The sequence below is a fragment of the Crassostrea angulata genome, chromosome 8 (genome assembly GCF_025612915.1).
Source record: "Crassostrea angulata isolate pt1a10 chromosome 8, ASM2561291v2, whole genome shotgun sequence".
NCBI lineage: Eukaryota > Metazoa > Mollusca > Bivalvia > Ostreida > Ostreidae > Magallana > Magallana angulata.
Genome location: NC_069118.1, coordinates 44,666,160 through 44,681,209, shown reverse-complemented (window position 1 = coordinate 44,681,209; position 15,050 = coordinate 44,666,160). Strand labels below are relative to the sequence as shown.

Below are 15,050 nucleotides of genomic sequence, written 5' to 3'. Positions count from 1 at the left end.
GAAATCGGGACGGTGTAAAAGTAGTCCGGAACATATGTTCCGCGATGTCCCAATTTCGTATTTTGCGTAGGTCTATAACTTATTTTCCAGATATCAGATATCAAAAAGCATCTTTATTTTAGTCGATTGTATTATTTCTTCTACATTTCTGCTACATATAAAACACTAATAAGATTAAGATCGCCAATTTTCCTTTTCCAAAAGTGTAAATGTAGTCCCGAGAAATAGACTTTTTTTTTCACCTGCCTGTTGTGAAATCCGGGTTACAAAGTTTTACTTCTTCCATAGAAAATTAAATACATTTGTAATTCAAACTTCTGTTACCTTTAAATGCTGATGATACTGTAATTTCTTGTAGAATCTCCTGAACAGTTATATAATACTTTGAGTGAGTTTAAATTGTTGCAATTTAGACATGACTGTAAGTATTTTAAATGACATACCTGCGTAAACGATTCGTGAATTTGACGGCAAAACTATATAGAGGTTTTAAATGCATTCATTTGGTACATGTAGCTTTTTAATCACAACTCCAAACCTTAAAAGCTGGAGAGAAAAAAAAAATCAATTCTTACTGATTAACTATACAATCACATTGAAAGTCATCCTATTTCCAGACATATCCGTTAAAAGTGGGAACGCCGTCAAGAAATTTAAAGAGAATAATTGGTTAGTATCTAGATTAAAAAAGTTTTAAGGTAATTTCATAATCATTGAAAGTAGAATTATAAATTTCATTTGTTTTAGACAACTTATCTATTTTGTCATCATGTTTACATAAGATTTATATACATTATAATATTACCTTTTAAAATCTTGTTTTAAGATTGATAGTTTTATAGAAAATATAGAAAAGAAAATATCCAATTTTTTACCTTTAATCCTTAACGGAATTTTCATTCTGAAATCAATATCAAATAACTCAAGAACTGCAGGGTTTATTTTCTTCCGAGACGAGATTAATTATTCATCAAAAAAGCATAATTATGGGTGGAAACATCATAAACCAACATATTAGTTATTATTTTATGTGCTACTGAGTACATTGAAATTCTTGCACGAGCAGGTATTTCTTTTTAATATTTTTGCATGCAACAACTAATCGATATATTAAGCCCCTTTCACAATTGGTGCACGAGCAGAAGCGACTAAATATTCGCGCGACCGAAAAAATTAGATATGAATCGTAAACTGTTGTCGAAATAATCGCATTTGAAAAAAAGTATTCGTACTAAATTTGCACCATCTAAGCGAGCGTTGTGCGACGTATTAAATCTATTTTACAATGAAAGCGATAGACCAGATGATTGTCCGATTGAACGTACCAATGCGTTCCATGGTGCGAGTCAGAGGGGGTATACAGTTGTATATACCGCCCATTTCCGACGCTCTTCAGTAGACATAGTTGAAAGCGAAGGAACATGCCACTCAAGAAGAAACAGAGATGCAGCAGCATTTATTATTATGCCTCAATATGATTATTCTATTATCTTTGATTGATCTAGAAAGTCACGTGGCAGGGTGATTTCATAGGAATGAAAAAGCTTATATGAGCATATGATGTAGACAAGTATGATTAAATCAAAAATATTTAACCATTATGATTTTTTATGTAACACAAAACCAACTTAACTTTCTTTGATTCGAAATTATGAAAGAAAAGTGAGACAGTAACAGAGGAAATCAAACAATCAACCGATTTTTAGAAATCAACGTATTCTGTATAATCCTAATTATGTTGTTCGTTTATTGCATTAATGTTCAGGAAATATGAAGATTTATTCCCCCAGAAAAACAAAAGAAAAATACCCTGGGAAAATATAAGTTTTATTAGAGAAATAAATCTTCATATTTCCCTTACCATCATGCAATAAATGTATATTTTTAAATTGTGGTCTGAAACAGAGATGCTTATACATGGTATATATACAAGTGGCAACGCAAGGCATATTACACGGATAAGTCGTGCAACGATAGTAAAAACGTTGCAAGATAACAGGAGACATGTTGAGCAACAGTCTCATGGTCGCACAATACGCGCATTAACAAATGCGATTCATCTTACGACCTATAAAAATCGTGCATCACTCTTGCGAGTTCTAAAACGTTGTAAAATTCGTACTAATGTTCGTGCGTTGCACTGCGATTATATTGATCGCATGTCCACTATTCAGAGGAGACTTGATGCGACCAGTAAAACGTAAGCGAGGGCTTGTGCAACGTATGCGAGAGCTCGTGCGAAGCTAAAAATGTCGATCGCAAAGTGGTGTAAAGTGGTCGTGCGCCAATTGTGAAAGGGCCTTTAAACAGTTATGAATTACTTTTTGTCAAGTTAAATCAAAACAAATTGGTATTAATCTTGCTGCTTCTTCGTACCTTTTGTAAATGAAATATAATTCAATGACGTAAAGTTACGTTTTCAAAATATATTTCATACTCATCTCTTTGTATGATAAAAGCATGTCGTTTAATCTAAATTTAAAATAACATACGTCTGCTGCATTTGTTGTTTTCTTTCGATAAAGGAACTTTATAATCCAAGTAAAACTTTTGATTGAACCTCCAGCTCTTGATATGAGCCATCATTTTGTTCAACAAAGTTAACTCTGACAAACATTAATGATAATAAGAATAGGCAATTGAAATTAAGTAAGTTTTTTTTAAACGAATAAAATCCCTCTCAAATGTAAGATTTTCTGGTAAAATGTTCTGCAAAGTAGCAAAAGTCACATCGAACCGGTTGTGTCCATATGTCCGCGCACGCAACTGAAGAAGGAGCACAGAATTCTTTAAGCCATGGATCTACAGTACAAGGAGTGTAAACCTGGACTAGTTCATTCAAATGTAACGGTGGCGTTTCGTTCAGGGCTTCAAAAATTTGTAGAAACAGCACGTACTGGATTCGCTGTTCTACGGGGAACCAGTGGAAGTTGACCAAAACAGACGTAATGTGGTCAAATTTCTTTGAAGGAGTGATAATCCTTGCGTCCGTGTTCTGATTCCATGAAAGTTTTGTAAAGCTGGTATTTATACCGTATAGTAAGGATTGCTATAATCTTAACAAGGAGTCAGAAGTTAACATATCAGGGTCCTACAAGCACTCTCTGATAATAGAGGTCGAATGTGGCCAATATTTCGCCTTTGATGGTAACATGATTTGGTAATGTTTCGAATCTAATGGTTCATACATGTATTATAACATAGAATTAAATACGACTCATAGGATTTTCACACATGGTGAGACTTTATTTTCAATTCCATCGAAATTGATGCTAAATTCAGTAAAATAATTTATTTTGTGTTTCCCAGCGAGAACAATCGGGTCCGATTTTTTCTTGATTTAAATTCAGGAAGTAAGAGCACATCCAGGAACGAATATTAGATAGGTAAACTTGCAAACGAAGTGAAACGTTCCCAGTTCCTAGTAGGTTTTATTGTCATATACCGCTGAGTATTATCTGCATAGCACTGTAAACTCATGTTGTGGATACGGCATATATCTTAAATTGGCTTAGCAAACAGACTATAGAGCTTTGGTCCAAAGACCGATCGCTGGGGTACATTAAAACCTATATGGAAGTCTCTAAACTAAGATAAACCTCTAGCAATGCGTTGGTATCAATCGCTAAGGGACGACCGTAACCAGGCCAAAGCCACAGCGGTTATAACTGAAAATTCTTGGCGATTTATGAGAATATTGTGATGCAACAAATTATACATATTTCGAAAGATACATCAACATCTACAAATTATCCTTCATGAAACAAGTGTCATTATTGTGTCTTAATTATGTATATCTAAAATAGAAATACAGTGTAGGTCCTTTAGTAGAAATTTCCTAAAATCGGATATATTGACCTTTACACAATAATGCATATGCTTTACCCTAACCAAACAATTGCTGAGTAAGTTCCCAACTAAAGCAAAACTTCATGTATCACAAATATATATTCAAGTACCGCGGCAGTAATAAAACAATGATGTGTATGTGTTAATCATAACTCTCCTATTTCAGAAAAAAATATAGATATCTTTGTAGTAATAGAAAGTTATATGTAACCTAGTCTCAATCAATCGATTTTAACATATGTATAAATATCTATAAATATCAGATTTTTCTTTAAAAAAAGGTTACTATTCAATTTGCAATACTTAGTTCATTTAATAAGAAAGAAAATTAAAAAAAAAATCTACAATATTAAGTAAGCGTTCCACGTTTTCCAGACCACATTCCTGTTTACATTTCCAAATAAATTTACCTGTCCTATTTGAACACTGGAACTTAAACATTTCTAAAACACAGATTGTTTAATAAAATCATGTACAATGTACATTTGTTTCCCCTTCCTAATTAATTTAATGAGGCTAGGTGGTCAAAATACTAATCATCAGATCTATTGAAAATTTTGAGATATGATTTGTTTAGCTAAAAGCTATTACTTAGTAAAGAAAAAATCCATTTATTTTGCCCAATAAGTTTTGGTGTTTTCTTATATTACATACAAAGTCCTTCTAAAGGAGATCAATACTGTCTTAATAAGAATCTTTTTATGACATATATTCACTAATACTAGTTCTTTTTTTGCAAAGTCGTACAACAGTTAGAAGTGTTTCCCAAACATAAATACGGTGCAAACCTGAAACATGTTCATAAAAAAATAGTTTTTAAACAAAATAATAAAACTTCATTTTTATCAATTATTATTTATCATTAATCAAAACTCAATTAACCATACCTTAAAGTTAGTAATTAAAATCCTATCGAAGCCAACGCTTCAATAGCATTTTTAGAATGATTAATGAAGAGATTTCAATGTTTCTTCATTAGTTTGCCCTTATGACACATTAAAGTCAGTTCATAAACAATTTTTAAATGCTTTCTGAAAATGAGGAGTGTTAGTTTTATAATGCTACCAGTTACTTGAAATAATAGCTCATTAAATTTCATGAGGTTTGCTTGATGAGAACTGACGAATCAATAAAGTTGGCGATCTAAAACATATAAATATTCATATTGATATTCAGAGATGATTTCTTTAGTTTTAAATGTTCTAAGCTATATCTTAAGGTTTGGAATTAAGTAAGACGTGTTGCAGTTGAGGAGATGCTGAAAACAAAACAAGTTTTACATATTTTTCTTTTCCTGGCTATTTTCTTTGAAAATATTTATGGACGAGAATTTACAAGATTCCAGATCTTGATGGAATTTATGGGGACGCAGTCTCGTTTCTGGATTTTATCTTGAGCAGCAGACTGTCGTGTGGAACAAAGTGTACAGAATACAAGGATCAGTGCTGGTCCTACGCCTGGAACGGAGCCACTAAACAGTGCATGTTGTTCTCTGATAGATGCTCCATAGATTCTCTTACAGATCAACATCAGAGTAACTCGGTACACTATACGGTGCAAGGTAAACTTTACAACGAGATTTAAAATGAATTTAATATTCAGGTCTTGTATTAATTTCCTGACTCCATAAATAATAAAAGAAAATTATAAGGCGAACTCTGACATTTCTATGTAAACAATTATATCTAATGTCATTTAGTCATACATGTACTTTAAGTTTTTGTTAAAATGTTTGAATAAAAGCAAAGAAATAATGGATCTTGTAATACCAGTTACATGTAACAACACCACTGCATCACAGTCGATACATTAATTGACTTAATTGTTCAACTAAATTAAAAACCATATCACATCAATCTGACTTACGGTAATTATGCTTTTTTACAAACAATAAAACAACAGGCAATATTGTTTTGAATAATTTTAAGCTGTTATATATTTACATTTGCTAGTATTCTATTCGGGATTACTTCAATTCTCGTCGGATATGGTTCGATTTTGAACCTATCAATAATTGTAAACAAACATTATTGTAATATCATTTTTCATTATATTTATTTTCTATTTTATATCATGCAATAATAGAAAACCAATTTCAATTTCCGGCGTGTTACAGACCACAAATTCAGTATTTCATTTTCTCATCATTTTTATAGAGTAAATAGCCTTCTTTGAACATTAATTGATGTATTAAAAATGATATTTTGATAATCTTAAAAGTAAAATTTTGGTGAAGCAATTCACCTAAAAATCCTTTATCTTTAAATGAACTAACCTGATATGTAATGAGAAACGAGTCGTTTGAAATTAAATATTATTCACGTTTGGGTATATTAAGGTCCGTTCTGGTAAATATGCACACAGGTGTACATGTAGCAAAAACCCGACCGTGAATACTGGAGATGTTTTCTCAAAATTAATAACTTAAACCAATTGTTAAAAATTATAGCAAGTTATACTCGATACGTGATAATTGCTGTTACGATTGACATGGAACAACATACGTAGAATTTGTAGAAAAACTCCCGACTTCTTACGTAAAAAAAATCAATCATCCCATTGAGTTATTTCACTTATCAAATGGTTATTTTACTCTTATAACCTTTGTTATTAATAAAGTAAACAATTAAACTAGATGCTTTTGTTTTAAAAGTGTTGTTGGACATCGCGATTAACAAGACAGCAGAACAATCGTCAACTTTTGAGAACAATGAGGCCGCCGCGGCGGTGGATGGCATCAGGGGTACAGACCTAATCGAAGACATGTGTGCACATACCGCTTTAAACGAAACAAATCCTTGGTGGATGGTGGATCTCCAGGATGTGTATTACATCACAACTGTTAGGATACTCAACAGAGGAATGGACGTTTATGGAATCGGTAGGTAAATAAAGCAACTTTTATTTAAAATATTAGGAACACTGTAAATGATTTTTTACGCTAAATAAATGTGTAATTAGGCAAAATACTGGTAAAACACAACACATTTCATTTCTTAAGATTAACTGACCACAATATAGTACAAAATAGTGTATACAAACCACATTTTTATATGTTTGCCAAAAATTTTGATATGGGAAATTTGTTTACTCTTTTATTGTGTTATTGTGTTAATGTAGAGTAATTATTCATACATTTTAAAACTATTAAACAGCATTTAGTGAACACCATTTTTTATTATTTTAGATGTGTCAGACCGGATGCAAAATGTTACAGTTACTGTGGGGCTGACAGATTTAGACATCAGAACACCCTGTGGTTTCTTTGCTGGTCCCGGTAATTTGTCACAGCTGGTCACCATCGACTGCCCGACATTACCATTGGGGAGATACGTTAAGATATCCAAACCAACCGACGCTCTAACTCTCTGTGAAATTGACGTATTTGGCATTAAAGTCTAATTATTATCATTGCTAATGTCATGTAAGAAACTATCCTATTACATGTAAGCTGTATTTCTCCGCACCAGGACGGACATGTTATGCATCGTTTATGATGTAACTTGCATAAACAATACCACGTCCTTATCACATCTGCTGTATTACTGATATCAAGATTAGTTAGTTTGTTAAGTTTGTAGTCAGAAGGCGTTAAATTAATTACAATATCCGCAGCTGTCAAATAAAAAGTGATGTGTTTAAAAAGTACACTAAAAAACTAATCAAAACAATTGTTCTTCACGAAAAAAAATGATGTTTTCTTTTTTATCAAAATATAGCTGAAAAATAGTGAAACTTAGAAAACGATATTACTCATATATAAGTATTGTTCTTGTTTTTCAATCCATCCTGTGGAATCATTAGATTTCGTAGTGGCTCAATTTTCGTGGACGTCGGGGCATTTTTTTATTTGAATTAGTATCCTCAACGAAATAATAAATTAGGGTTCTAAAGTCATCATTCGGTAGGAATACACGAAATTACGTGCCAACGAACATGTGAAATTTTAGCCAGCAACGAAAATTGGCCTCCGCTTTCCTAATAATACCCAAGGTACCCATCGCCGAAATTTTGGATCCATTTTTAAACTTGCACATCAGCTGGAACTTCTGCTTGAAAATCATCGGTAAAATTATCTGGCGATCCTCTCCGTCTCCCGATTAGTCATTCAACATCTTAACTTACAACCAGTTCAACCAAATCGGTGCATTACACCTGTCATTAATTAAATAACCCCTTAATCTGTATCTACTGCCTTAGATATGCGACAAAAAGGCTAAAGGGTATTTAATTTGTTTCATATAGCCCATTTTATACATACAATTTTGTATCAATACGAGAGAGAGAGAGAGAGAGAGAGGGTATACCAGGTCAATGATGAAAAATTTAGGTAAAGTATAAAATAAGGTAAAATCAGGCTAAAGTGTATGCTATTTTTTCTTGCCTTTTATTACATTTGATATATGAACTAAAAATTGTCGATTAATCTCTAAAATTAAAAAACGTAAAAATAAGAATGCAGAGATCATATTTGAAAATTACGCATTAGAAATTAAAAATTAAAACGCAAATATTAATATTTCTCTTTGTTTACTACAGAGCTTTTGCTCTAGGTGAAAATCAGAGTTGAAACGCCGTAGAAAAAAGTTATATTCTCCTACAAACAACACTTATTTTCGGGGCACAAAAACCACGCAACAAACTTAAAGGGATACTTAAATTAGTTCAAGCAAGTTAAATGCCTTTAATGGCACTAACAAAACGAAAATAATTCATGTTACACGTACCCTCTTCTTTTGATAACGTTTACAAATATCACAACGGTAATAAAAGTCTACAGTCCTTTCATTCGAAACACCGCAGCGTTATTTTAAAGAAAATCTAAGACAGAATTAGCGTTAATACACTGGAACTAAAGTTTTAAGTGTACCCAGTGTAATAATTATATGTACTATAAGAAATGCGCACATTTATTTGTCTTGAAGTCGTGGAGTTTGATTTCCACTAAACTTGTAAATAGTTTAAAATGATACATTGACCCTGACCTTTTGTTGCGACCTGAGACCTTGACCTTTTTTAAATATCACAAACGCCTCCGATTTGGTTGAATTTCTGTTGGTGCTTTTGTTTTGTTCTTTAAGTTGTCGATTGAAATTACGTTACACTTATGGAAGAGAAAAATTATATATAAAACAAAAAAAGTTTCCTTCTGATTGCTAAATAATAAAAACAATGTCGTGGACAAATAAACAGCAACATAAATGTAAAGTGAGTAACAATGCAGACATCAAATATTCCAACGGCTCTGGCTGTTCTTTCAATGATCATGTTAGCACTGTTAAGTGTGGTTCTTTTTAATTTCTCACTTTAATGTTTTTTTAAATGTTTCCTCACCGGTAATTGATTTTTATCGGTGTTGTCTTATTTTATCTGTACTATTGTTGACAAGTCAAAACAGTTACGAGATGTCGAAAATTTCACATTATTTTAATTCATAGTTTTCAAATTATTCAATTCATCAGGGTAAACACTTGAAAGTTTTGTTAAGTGTAGAAGTACTATCAATCTATTTCGCCAAAGAATATGCACAGGAAGTACACAGACTGACTCTTCTCATGAGTCGGGGCAAGAGAACAATTTAGCACTGCAAGAAGAAGCCGGCAATTAATTTAAACCAAACCCGCCATTTTGAATCACGTCAGGATACGGCACGAGCCGTAACGAATCGGAAGAAGCGGATGGTGACCCGAATGTCCCTGAAGTTCTCTGTTATTATCGTTTGTTATATGCTCTCCTATTTTCCCTCTCTCGTCATTTTGGTTCTTTGGTACACATTGCAAGATTTTCGATATCTGGATTTTTCTGAAATTCAGTTTTTCTTTTGGATGTTTATCGGACGATTTGTTTTCATCAATCATTTAAAAATCCATTTATATATGGATACTTTGATGTTGAACTTCGGAACACACTCAAGTGTGAAACTAAAAGAATTATTTCTTTCGATTTTTTATAACAGGGACGAATTTCAACTACCGGTATTTAAAAGGGACAACACAACTACATGTACATGTATTTTACAAATATCATTGTGTCATGATTAAAATATATACTTGTATGTCTATATTGTAAAACAATCTATAGATAAATATAGAAATAAATGAATCTTTTTTTTGAGCGGGTAACTGTATGTCTCTTTCTTTACAAGATAATTATAACAAGGAGAAATAAGTCAGTCAGGCACGTTGCATCGTTTTAGCTCACCTGAGCCAAAGGTTCAAGTGAGTTTTTCTGATCATTGACAAAATGTCGTTATCGTCGTCATAAACTTTCACATTTGTACATTTCAAACTAAGGAAACTGGCATAAGGCTTCATTGGGAAAGGATATTATAGTTTCTTCAAATAAAGGGTCACGGCCTCTGTTTGAATTTGATACTGTGATGCTAATTATTGTTTCGGTGAGCGATGTGGCCCCTAGGCCTCATGTTAAAAGTGCATGGTAGCAGAGTTATTCAACATCTTTAAAAGCAATGCATAAACCACAAATCGGTCAAAGTCTTACAACGTAATTTCTATTTCAATGCTATTGTTATTAAAAAAAACTACCTTTTAGTTATGATTTTTTTGTCCAAAACATGTTGGTTGTACGGGCAGCTCCCCTGATATTCCCCTGCCCCCTCCTCCGATGTCAGCAATTTCTTAAAGATGACACATATGTTAGATAAGTCGTAAGGTCTTGTTTAGTGTCAGAAATACAGTCCTGTTTTCTAAGATTCATAGAAAATTACAATGGCTGTTAGTGTTATGTATTCATGAATCGATTACGTATATGAACGTTTATATATATTTCGACGATTAAAACGAAATTCAAAATTATAAGAACATTTTATATCACAGATCATTTCAGTCTTTATGTTATTTTTATAAATATTTGATCAATTCGTATACATATTCATTTAAACGATTTATACGTGCGCACCAAGTTTGAATTTAAATACAAAACTGTGAATACATTGTACCTTTATTTTTACATTCTTATCACTATCTTCTAGTGTTTTATTTTTTTTCTTTCTCCATGTAAAGATTTCCATTAAGTAATTCTAAAACCATATGTGTATGTTCATATGCTAACGTTTCTATTTGAATAAATAGTTTCAATTGAAAATATATACTAGTATGACCTATGAATATGTGTTCAATTGCATGTTTCATGTTACTAAACAAAAAACACAAAATAACCTAACTCCAAAACTAGCTTGTTAATGCACTCTGAATTTTTGGACAGGAATTAACAGGTTTAAATGCAGGAAAAGAAGAAACAATACAACAAGGAAAATTATCTTAAACCGAGGAATGTCGCCTCTGTCCTTAATTAAAAGTAAAAACTACAGAATTCTTATTATAAAATGTAGTACATGTATATATTTATGTATTGTAGTGGTTTTTCATTGAGATATGTAAGTTGCATTGAACATTTACGGGGCTGTGCTTTTAGCAATCGGAACATGTGACTATTGTATGATACGATACAGATGTATATACATGTACTAGGTTCATGTATATTACATGTACAATTATATTAGTTAAATTCTATACATGTATTGAAAATATCTCTAAACTACACCTGCATATACTTACATCCACCAAGTACGTGACTGTATGATTACCTACATATTGTACATTTCTTACAGAAATTGATTGTAATTTGAAGCTCACAGATTTTTAGATACTGGCAGGACTGACATTTACGCGCCCCGTATATCGATTGGTCGAAACCTTCAGTATCCTAGGAAAAAATACACACCGCACGGTATAATTTGGCTTTTTCTTTTATTTTATTGTACAGATCTATATTAAAAATACTTTTGATTAATTTTACTCAGTACACCTAACGATCAATTATATTTTTTTAAAAAGAAAAATGTATATACATGTATAAGCAATAAATGAATGTAATAAAGCTGTATTTGATGATTCATGTGAAATTTTATTCTGCATTGTCGCTTCCTACATGTAGCTTCATATCCCATATGCATGTCTCACTAAAGAGTGCATTTTGTTGTTTATATAATCGATAGTCCTGCCTTAAAATTCATATTCTTATGATAAAAGGACGCAGTAACATTATATACTTTTCGGAAAAACCATCCCAGAGGGAATACTCGCTTTCATTTTATCTGTCAATATCCATCCAAATATGAATTATAAACATCTTAACCGACGCTTTTCAAACAGACAACTTGAAGGTATTTATAAACAAAAAATAATTATTTGCCTACCCAAACAAAAAAATGACTTGCAAACCACGATAAAGCCCACTGTCCCCTCTTCCCGGTTTCAGCTGTAGGGAACTCTCTCTCTCTCTCTCTCTCTCTCTCTCTCTCTCTCTCTCTCTCTCTCTCTCTCTCTCTCTCTGCTGCAGCAGGTCTGTAGCCCCCGGCCTGAAAAAAATACGGACGGACGATTCCATATATACTGGGTTTAAATAAGATTAACCAGTCTAATACTAGAGCACGTACTTTGCGCAATAATACACCATTTTTTCAGTGTGTGGCGCTGCAGATCCATGATCTTCCATTTGATTTCTTTCAGACTTGGGGCTAGACCTGCATCTCTCTCTCTCTCTCTCTCTCTCTCTCTCTCTCTCTCTCTCTCTCTCTCTCTCTCTCTCTCTCTCTATGACATTTGACTAAGATTAAAATGTGGGATTTTTTTTTTCGAACTGTGAAAGCACTATACATGTGTATAGAACTTCAATGTTTTAGTAGTCCGTGATTCCGGTAATTTTAATCAAATCTGCCATGATAGACTACTATTGTAATAGTTTACGATCTATATCAAGACGTGGTACAAGAGAACTATCTATGATATTATCACATGTAATGTCATATCTGAGTTTTCTCTGTCAATCAAATGTATGTAAATTTACAAGATTATGAAGAAAAAAAAATTGGTTATATTAATAGTAATTAGTGCCTATTTAGGATAATGGGTTGATTTTTTTTTGAAATCAATGCTTATAAATATCATTCAGAAAATTTTCTCATGACGTAATACAACGTACTTCAGTCCTATTGACTAGTATAGATACAGTAGCTTTGTTTATAAAAACATGTAAAAATCTTTCGGATAGCTATTGACAAGATTTAAGCTAGCAGTTTCTAATAACTTTGAAAACAAATATTGTTAATACATTTATATTTAATAGTCAACTCTTCAGTAAAAAAATTAATCGAATAAGAAATGTTACAAACTAACATACAGAGGGTTACATGAATAATATGTATATATGTACTTTAATGTACACTGTAGATGAGTCATTGTACACATAATTGTTGTTGAATTGTTCACAATATACAACACAGAATCTAAATGAAGTATGGATATATCATGTTCACTGTGGATAAAAACATGTAAAATAAACATACACAATGATGTACATGTACTTCAATGTACACTGTAGATACCAGTAATTGTACACTATCACAGAGTTGTTGTTACATTGTCTCACAACATACACACAGTAACTAATTTGTGTATGGATATGCAATGTTCACTGTAGATACTTGTACACTTTCACTGTGTTGGTGTTACGTTGTCCCACCCGGAGATTGTTGTCATCATCCACCCACACACTACGGGGATACTTTACTCCTTGTCGTAGTGTGAGTAGTATAGACAGGAACTGACCGTCAGTGGTAAAATAGAGGTATCAGAAATCCGCCGCCCCCGCCCCACAATTGTGGTAGAATGTAAGGAATTAAAATGAAAATAAGGAAATTGTAAGACTGATATTGCAGTTATTAGAAAAGAAATTCATAGGTAAGAATTTTTTGAGTTATAGGTATACTACTAGTACTACCCCCCCCCCCCCCTCCCCCGATTAGAAATATTAATTTCATGAATTTTGGAATTAGGCTTTTTTTTTGCTTGTCAAGATTTCTGATGATTACTCTAGCTCCCCCCCCCCCCCCCTTTCCATTTGCTTCCGACGCCACTAGATCGATATCATGCAAGTTCAAAAATAATAAACGATACTGAACTACCTATGTCTATCTATACTTATAGATTAAGACTTATTTAGCAAATAAACTGTTTATACCTTTGACACGTAGCATTGGGGTAGGGGGGAGGGGTGCTGGCTCCCAACTTTTTCTCGTTGCAGTAATTTTTCCAAAATATACATGTTAGAAGTGGAATTAAAATGGTGTTCAACCCCCCCCCCCCCTACACTCTTTTTGCGGGCATGTGATAAATGGAAGTGAACACAAGGAAATCATTTGTTAAATTGAAGCAAACAGATAACTGACCCAACCCCCCCCCCCGCATTTGATAAGGATTTTTCAAAATTTTGAGAGTTTTTTGAGTCCTTTTTTTGGCTTGTCTTGATTGTTTGAATGAGGCTGATGACCCCACTTTCATAAACGATAGTACGTACGTTTCTGTCTGTCTCCCACTATACATGTAGATCCGTGGATGTTGGGCGTATACAAGTTAGTCACCATAGTATATAATGTATTGACCAGTATGTTGTAAACTTTAATAAATCATATACATGTACATGTCAACTGTATATACATTTTCTACACGTACATACATAGACTTTAAGTGCGAATAACATAACTCATGACCTCATCAGGCACGTAGCATCGTTTTTGAAAGTGGGGGTGCCACCAACAGGAAAAAAGGGAAATTTAAAGTTTTCAAAATTCTTCAAAATCCTAATCCGTGGGGGGGGGGGGGGGGGTTGACTCAACTATACTTCCAATACAAAATTATTCCCTACCAAATTTTTTTTTCCCTCCAAATCATAAAATTCCTAATCCGTGGGGGGGGGGGGGGTATATTTGACTACTCATTTCCTTATTTTCATATCAACTTTTACTAACTTCCAAAAAAGTGGGGGGGGGGGGCAACTCCATTATAATTCATTTTTATATCTGTAAATTTTAAAAAAAATGTTGCTGCGAGAAAAAGAGGGGGGCCAGCCACCCCCCCCCCCACCTGCCCCGCCCCCCCCCCCCCCCCTGATACTACGTGCCTGCTCATTGAAAAGTTTACATCTAGAATGTAATTGAGACAGTGTAAAATAATTTTGAAACAGCTGACACGGATATTAGATTCGGATGTCATGGGCGGATCCATTAAGTATTGAATCCTTATTTTTTGAAAGATATAGTCTCATAACTGCAACGGTGTGTGCATACAAATTGAATAACGCGCGTTAGGTGTAAAATTTAACGCACTTTGAATTTTTTTAGA

The 15,050-nt window shown here is 33.1% G+C and overlaps 1 pseudogene; it reads left to right on the top strand.

Annotated features, from left to right (window-relative positions):
* Positions 1-5,104: 5,104 nt before the first annotated feature.
* Positions 5,105-7,566, top strand: LOC128158016 (fucolectin-like; annotated as a pseudogene).
* The last annotated feature ends 7,484 nt before the right edge of the window (positions 7,567-15,050 follow it).